This window comes from Trachurus japonicus, chromosome 16, assembly GCF_045865225.1.
Source record: "Trachurus japonicus isolate A0001 chromosome 16, Traja_1.0".
In the NCBI taxonomy this organism is placed as follows: Eukaryota; Metazoa; Chordata; class Actinopteri; order Carangiformes; family Carangidae; genus Trachurus; species Trachurus japonicus.
In genome coordinates, this window is record NC_140922.1 from 13,079,258 (window position 1) to 13,087,456 (window position 8,199).

Consider the following 8,199-nt stretch of genomic DNA (forward strand, 5'->3'; position numbering starts at 1 on the left):
GCCACTTTACTCTAAACTAGCCGTGATCTGTGCAGTTGAAGCATTATGGGATTAACAGACTTTGTGATTCGACAGCCAGGTAATGAGTGAGGGAGAAGGCAGAGAATAAACCTCTCATGCCTTCAGTGCTGCTAAGCTGGTTAAAAATAGAGACAGAAGAGAGGGATTGAGAGAATCGGGGTGGACAGAAAAGATGGGGGATGGAGGAAACGAGTGATTTGACTCCTAGCAAAGTAGGCGAGGAGGGATTTACCAGGTGACCTTGACTGCCAGTAGAACAAACGTGTAGCAACATGCTAAAGGTGCACAAAAGAAACACTCATCGTGCAGTGATTCTGAGTGTTTTCTGAGCATATAGTCTGACTTGATGGACAATCTCTGCCCAGGCTCATCATGTGTATGACAATGATGAGCATGTTTGGCTGCATGCTGTTGGCTTGGTTGGTGAGTAGATGCACACACACATTTAGAATCGCAGGCCTGTGTGAGCATGAGGAGGCTGAGGAAACCTTGAATGACCTTGACTTTCTATTTTAAGAGCTGGGGATAAATACAGATTAAAGCAAACTGTTTAATTTAAGATGCAGCTTGACAAAGTTGAATCATATTCTCTCAAAAGAGATCAAAGACATTTATTTAGGCACTGCAGCAGTCTTTCATATGCATGCCGATCTGAAACCTTCAACCGCCTATAAGAGGATAAGGTGAACACATGACTGGATAGGGACTTCATGTGTTTCTATAGATTTGTACTCATAGTAAAAAATAGATTGCAGGCAAATGGTAGATAATTTTGTAGATCCCCTATTGTCTTTCAGATGGGTTTCCAAAGAGTAACTGAGGTCTAACAGCTTCCAAAAGCTCCTCATTTGTTCTCAGATCCACAGCTTTTCCTCTTATTTATTTCATTTTATTTTATTTTTTCATGTCCTCTGCCATCATCTTTCAACTGGGCTAATTCTGTAAACACCAGGCCAGAAGGACACACTGTGCGAGAGGAGAGCGGGAGGATGAGGGAGGCACGAACACTGGCACCATGGTGAGTGACACTGTCGAGACGCCCTCGCAACGGGGAAAGCATGCGAGTCTGGGGAGGAATGGAGAGAGGGAGAAAGTGATAGAGCGGGGTGGAGTAGATAAGAGGAACAGGCTGTGAAAGAGGAAGAGAGAGAGAGAGAGAGAGAGAGAGAGAGAGAGAGGCAGAGAGAGGCTTTGGGGATTAAAGAGGAGCTGAAGGTGGAGGGCAGACAAGGCCAGTGGACAGCTGGGAGAGGCCTGGTTCACTGCAGATTGGTTCATATTTGAACTGCTTGTCTCTGCATGTTCTCATTTTGAATGAGATGTTAGTTACAGTATATATACAGATAGTTTTTGAAAACAGAGTAAATTTAACTTGAGGCAAAAAAAAGGATCTCTGACAAGTTTATGTCTATAAAAAATGTAGTAAGTCAAGCATAAACAGTGCGTAGTAACACATTCAGTAAGGCTAAAAATATCTGTCAAAGGGACATAAGTGTTGCAATGTTGAGAGACATTCAGGGACTATCTGATTGGCCAGTGCTGCTCCCACACACAAGCTTTGTATCTTCTAAAGCACCAGCTTTCACTGTGGAATCTTGAAACTCTTATTTTTTGCATTAAACATTGACACAGCTGTAATCATTTTACAGTACGTGTTGATTATTGTCTCTGCAATTGTGTGCATCAGCAGAAAACAAACAACCAGAATCAACAGTGTCATCCAGCAGACACACTGATGTGATAATGGTCCTACAGAGGTGTTCAATATTACAGCACTTTGCTCTCTGTATGCCTTAGGCAGGAGCACGCTGACGAATAGTGAATGCAGCCACACTCTGGTTTGCATTGCTTACTGTGGTGATGTAACTCTCAGCTTTATGTAAATTAATCACATGTGTATATAAAAAATAAGGTTTTTGACTTTTGTTGTGAAAGAAAATTCATTCAAAATAAGATATTAGTGGCAAGGAAAAGCCTTTTGTTAATTGATTGCTGCCAAGCATAATGGGCATAGTCACATTGATGAATTAATAGCAACAACTGTGGTAGATTTCATAAGATATAATCATTTCACTGTCTTTACACAAACTGTGTTAGAATTAAAATGAGGTCAGAGCAAATCTATGCACTGTGGCCTTGACTGGTGATTACAGAATAATGTTAAGTGCTAAAATGTAGTGCAACATTAGTATGAGCAGATAAAAGTCATAATGCCGATAAACTGCATATTATGTCACCACAGCGTAAGACAGTGGTCATGCAACAGAAGTGATGAGATGTGATTTTATCTTATCTGTGGAGACGTATGTACCAAAGGAATGTAAATAATTGAGCAATTCACAGATAATCAGACATCATCTGCTTCACAGTTGTGAGTTGCACCACCTCATGACCATCTTAGTCATTGCTGGTTTATGATGATTAGTGATAATTTTGTAGTCAGAATTACTGAAAAATATACAGAATTAATTAATTATTAAGAGTTAAATTTATATCTTTGCTCATGATACTTTACTTTGCACTTGTATGTTCAGGTCATTGGTGACCTGATTAAACACAACAAATCCACAAATTATAATGCATACTCACAGGTACAGGTTTTGGAAGCAATCCTCCTTCAAGAGCCGGCATTAGTAAAAAAAAATTAAAAATTTAAAAATTTAAAAAAAGCAGTGGAGGGACCCTGGTTAAAGTGATCATCAGCTATATCTCTAGGTCAGGGCTGTTGTATAGGGGAGAAAGGTGATAATAATTCTAGGGGCCCAGCGCCCAGTGGGGCCCACAAAAAACCCCTAGTCTAATCTTTGTATGACTGATTTATTCTGCATAAGACCCTGACTAATACTCATAGTAATGCTGCATCAGCATCAAAATAAAGTAGGCTAAATAAAAAATGATAATACATACGTAGCCTAAGAAAAAAAAATGGAAAAGTAAGGGGGTAGGGGCCCACTTCAGTATTCTTTAAGGGGGCCCAGACTTCCTAGCAACGGCCCTGCATACAGTAGGTATCCCTAAGTCTGGGGCGAATGAGAACCTTGTCACCTCCCATGGTCTTTATTTTAGGTAGTTGTGTGCTGTGTGTGCATCACAGACATCACATCTACAATATGTATCAGTACTAAGAGAAAAACATATGAGCAGCAGTAGTTTTGGTATCTTGTTAGTGAAAAGTATATTGGCTGTGGTACTCATCCTAATTATCAGTGAATGGTGTTTACATGTGTGTGTGCTCTGTGTGACATTTACAGCTTGTTTCCCTGGGGCAGTCATGATGCCAGCTGGGTTTAAAATGATGGTTAATATTTAATGTTATCAGCATAATTCTTCTGTACCTGCAGAGTGACTCCCTTTAACTGTCTCCACATTTTCTCATTTAAAGGAATGAGATGTACAACATGCCCTTTAAATGCCTCCCTGCCTGAGCTGATCATCTCTGTGCACACACCCACAAATGAAGTTATCCACCATTTAACTATACTCGCTCATTTAGTATCAGATAGATGGGCTGGTAATGGTGCAGGACAACATCCTTCCTGTGTTGAAATCTAAGTGTGTGGCGGGATAGTGTGACAGAGACAGAGGGAGGGGGCTGTTACATTAAGTCTTTGATTCATCCCTCTGCTCATCTGCAATGTCATGTACCTTCGTTTCTCATAATTCTTCAAGGTTTTTATCTTTATTATATATTTTTTTATGCTTGTGTTAACAGAAACAATTGTGTGTTTCAACGAGCCCAGCACCATGAGAGTCCTCTTACTCCGATCACGTTGTGCTGAGTCTCGGCTCTTGTCTGATAAAACAGGGCCGTGTCTTCTCTCTCTTCCAATCACAGACGTTACAGCTGCACTGCAGATGCAGGTGGTGGGACGATGTGCACGCGTGTGCATGCTCTTGTTACATTGTTAAGCAGGTGATCCATCTGGACAAGATGAGGCAGGAAGGCAGAGAAGAGAGGCTTGTATGAGCTGTAATCACCACAAGCAAAAAAAACACTTAGAATCGATGAGTATGTTGCAGGAACCAGGCTTCAATCAGCAGGATGAGTTGGCAAATGGTGGTGGTGTCATAAAAAGGAGGCACTTCCTTGCATGATGAGTTATATAAGTAATGATGCCACAAACACACCACATATTTACCATTCAACCACACGGTGGGCATGCAAGTGTTGCGGTGAAATAAAACAAAAGACACAAATTTGTAATGAGGCTTCTTTTACAGAGCATTTATACAAATTTCCACTGTGTCTCACGCCTGTGTTAAGAGAAGGTTGGATCAAATCTTTTGTTTTGGTAGATTGTGAAAAATCATTGTGACGGGTGTTCAACTTCTCTGTTTAGCATTAATGCAGCCATGAATGATGTTAATCCAGGAGTGGTTTCATGTGTAGGGTCTGAGTTGATTCTGGCTGCAGGACCTTTTTGCATATCATGCCCCTATCACGTAACATGTTTATTGTCGTACTCTCTCAATACAAATAATTATAAAGTAGGCCAACAGCCCCCAAAAAAAGACAACTAAATGAATCCCCAATCCTAAAAGTGAAAATGTTGTTGTTGTTTGGATCTATTATTTTATATGTAATCTACAGAGGTGCATCATGCATATTGTTAACAATGGGCTTCAGGTGCCTCAACTTTTACCTTTATTCCTGTTGGAAAATTTGCATATGAACAACGGTAAAAGAGTAAAAGACACATAGGTGGATGATAAACCTACAGTGCTGGGCCCCTGCTGCTAGATCAGCACTGTCTATCAACCATACTGGAGTTATGAACACCATTGATAAGGGGTGATATCCCATTGGTTTTCAGGTGATTTGAGATGGGGAATATAAAAGATGTAGAGCTCAGTATAATTTACATTGTTTCGATTCTCGTGACATTCCCACACTCTCTGTGTAGAAGCATCTGTATTCATCCTTTTTTCACCTTGTCGGAAGATAAACAAATAACAAATGAAAGCTACTTGAGGCTTCACTAGTTACTCTTGTGGATAAATAAGACCTATTCATTGGAATAAAAGGATTCATAATAGTTTGATTAATCAGGGCTACTGTACGTACAGTGGAGCTCCCCCTGCACTGTGAGCAACAGACTTCCTCAATCAGTCTGAGTTATTCTCTGCTTAATTATGTGTCTTTGTGACTGAGCAAGTAAATAAGTAAAACCAGCCAGGCAAGGCCACCACACCAAAACAGTGCCAGATGTTTCACTCCCCAGTGATGACACAACATTTGAATGACTGAGTGCCTCTTGGGTACTCATCCAAACTCCCTCTCCTTCATCATCCCTCATTTCATTCAATCCAAAATCACATTTCTGGGCACGTGTGCAACCTTGCCGTCTCGTACACAAACATACACACTGACACAGACACACCCGCCTACTTTCAAATGGCTGCCAGGGAAACACTTGAATAACACCATGTTTTCAGGGAGTAATGAATGGCTCAGCCGATCATTCAGTCGGAGTAAACAAGGCTTGATTTAATCGCAAGACATTCGTTAGCATGTGCTAGTGAACATGCTATAATCTAATGAATCATGACTCACATGTGTGTTGAGCTACTCAAGTTAATGAGGTGTATATGCTTGCGTGTGCATCCCAGACTGCCATCCTGCTAGGGTGTGCATCCCAGATGTTCATTTCAATCAAGCCTGCAACCACACCCAGAATTCACTATCGCCCCTGGAGAAACAGCTGGATGAGATTTGAATTCATCAGTCAGCAGATGTCAGAAGATGTCAGTTCTAATAGTCATGTCTGTTCCTCAGGTCTGTTAAGCAGATTGAGTTTAACCTCGTAACATTAGTGGTCTCGCCTCTTAGAGCTGACCTGTTAAACCTCATTTGCATACATTTGCATATGTAAAAGTAATAAGCTTATAACAGAAGAGCTGTAAGGCCAAAACGCATTTATGAGACATGGTTTGAAAGGTGACATCTTCTAATTCCAGAAAATGTCCCTCTTTTGCATGTGACTAAAACCCAACCCAAACTACATCAATTCAAATTATTATTGTTATTTTTTTGTATTTATTGGTCTTCATTTGTGAAAGTCATATTTGATAAAGAACAAAAGAATATACTTTAAGGCATCTTCAAGAATCTTCAAGGCCTCGAGGTCTAAGACAAGCATTATTTTTTTATTGATGCCCGTAAGCCTCTCTAAAAGGGTAAGCAGGAGAAATGTGTTTAACTCTTAATATGAATTTATGAAATACTAGAAAACATACTGCAGCATGTTGCATTGGAAAAATGGCTGTTAATTTAACCCAATAATAAAGCACATATACAAATTCCTTTTAACCTCTTGATTTTTCATGATCTGTGGACCATTATGAACTAATGGTCTGGTTATGAACTAATGGTCTGTGGGCCATTATTTCATCCTGCTGGAGGAACGATGATGGAGGAATGGATGCAGAATTGTCTAGAGACTCAACACCACCTTGTTAGTTCTGCGGATACACAATGCTTGTGTATTTTGTTAATCATACACATGTTAGTGCAGATTAATAGCACAAAATGAATTGAATATTTGAATCCTGGAGACTCTAACAAATCTGACAAGGAGTAGCCTTCATATTGACAAAAGTGTTTACTCTTTTAGGACACATTCAGAACCACTTTAAATATTTAAATACATTATTTAAATCTTAGTAGATGCTTTATCTGCCCGTCCAGTAATCATTCCAGTACTATTTTTGATCAGTGCAAAAAAACTGGGGAAAAAAGCAGCGAGAAGTTTTTTTGTTTGTTTGTTTTTTAACAGGGTTGCTTCCATCTGTTCATAGTCACACTATCCTGTGTCCGTCTCTCACCTTGCTCCTCTGAGGATGTGACTGACCTGTGATTTACTGCTATAACATGTCGGTAGTTTAAATGGAAATGTGATAATCCCGCTGGCTTTACCAAGGATAAGGTTCTGCTTCACTTGCTGTACATGTGTGTGTGCGGTTGTGTTGCACACTACATGTTCCCCCCCATGTGTTGCCGTGCATAACCTTGGGAGCTATCCTTCCTCTGAGCATCATGGGATGGCTCAGAGGACAGAGAATTAGCCAATCAGCCGTTAGGGTCACCCCAGTCAAATGCCCCTGGAGACTTGCTGCTTCCCTACCCCCTCCCTTTTCATCTCACTCCTCATCACATGATTCATCTGTTCACACATGCTGCATACACACACACACATCCTCTCAAGATGTTTTATGTGAGAATGTAAATATCATGGGCAATAAAATATGAGAATAACTGATGTGTTCCAGTCAAAATCAGACAGTCTCATCATGAGTATACTCACAACAGAGAAAGACAGAAAGAAGAAGATAGAAGAACAGAAGGAGTAAATTGTGGAAGGGAGATGAGGAAAGAGGGAACAGGTCTGATTAGATTTGTCAAATTAGTCAAATAGATTTGTGACGTTCAAGAGAGAAAAGAGAAAAGAATTTCAGCTGTTTGCTCCTGTTAGCACTTATTATAGATTGTATACTATTTCTTCTCAGTCATTATAATAATTATATAAAATTAGAAATAAAAGTGTGTTTTTACTAGGAAAAACTGAAAGAGCAGCTTGCAAAGTGGATTTTATATGGCTAAGAATTTACAACACGAGTAAATGTCCTTTGAAACAAATAGTCCAGGGGAGGTTTTAGAAAGAATAGATAGATAGAGTGCATTTCAGAGGCTGAACTGCAGCTCAGATTTTTTCATAATACACAGCTTTAATAATGGTTTGCAAAATGTAAAAAGGTCAAGAGAAAACAAGGTTGGAAAATGAAACTAGAAACTATTCTTTTGAATGGACAGATTAGTATATGTTATCATCATAGGAGATGCTGTAATAGGTGCATTTCTATACATACAACACACTGATTGATTGGTTTGGAGAAGAATTGCACACTCCTATCCAGAAGGAGACACTGTAGTTTGTGGAGGAAAGTGGTCATGTAACCACACTCTCATTAGTATCCCAGCAGCAGGCTGGAGGCTCCTGGCAGGAATCCAGAGGCATGGTACACTGCAGTACTCCAGCCTTGAGGAGATGAATGGGCCGGCTTCTCAGCACCAGGGAGGAATTAAATGGCACTGTTCTCGAGCTGATAGAGGAAGGTTTTGCAGAAATGTCTGATGTGGTCTGCATGCATCATTAGTCTGAAGACACAATTTGCACTTGA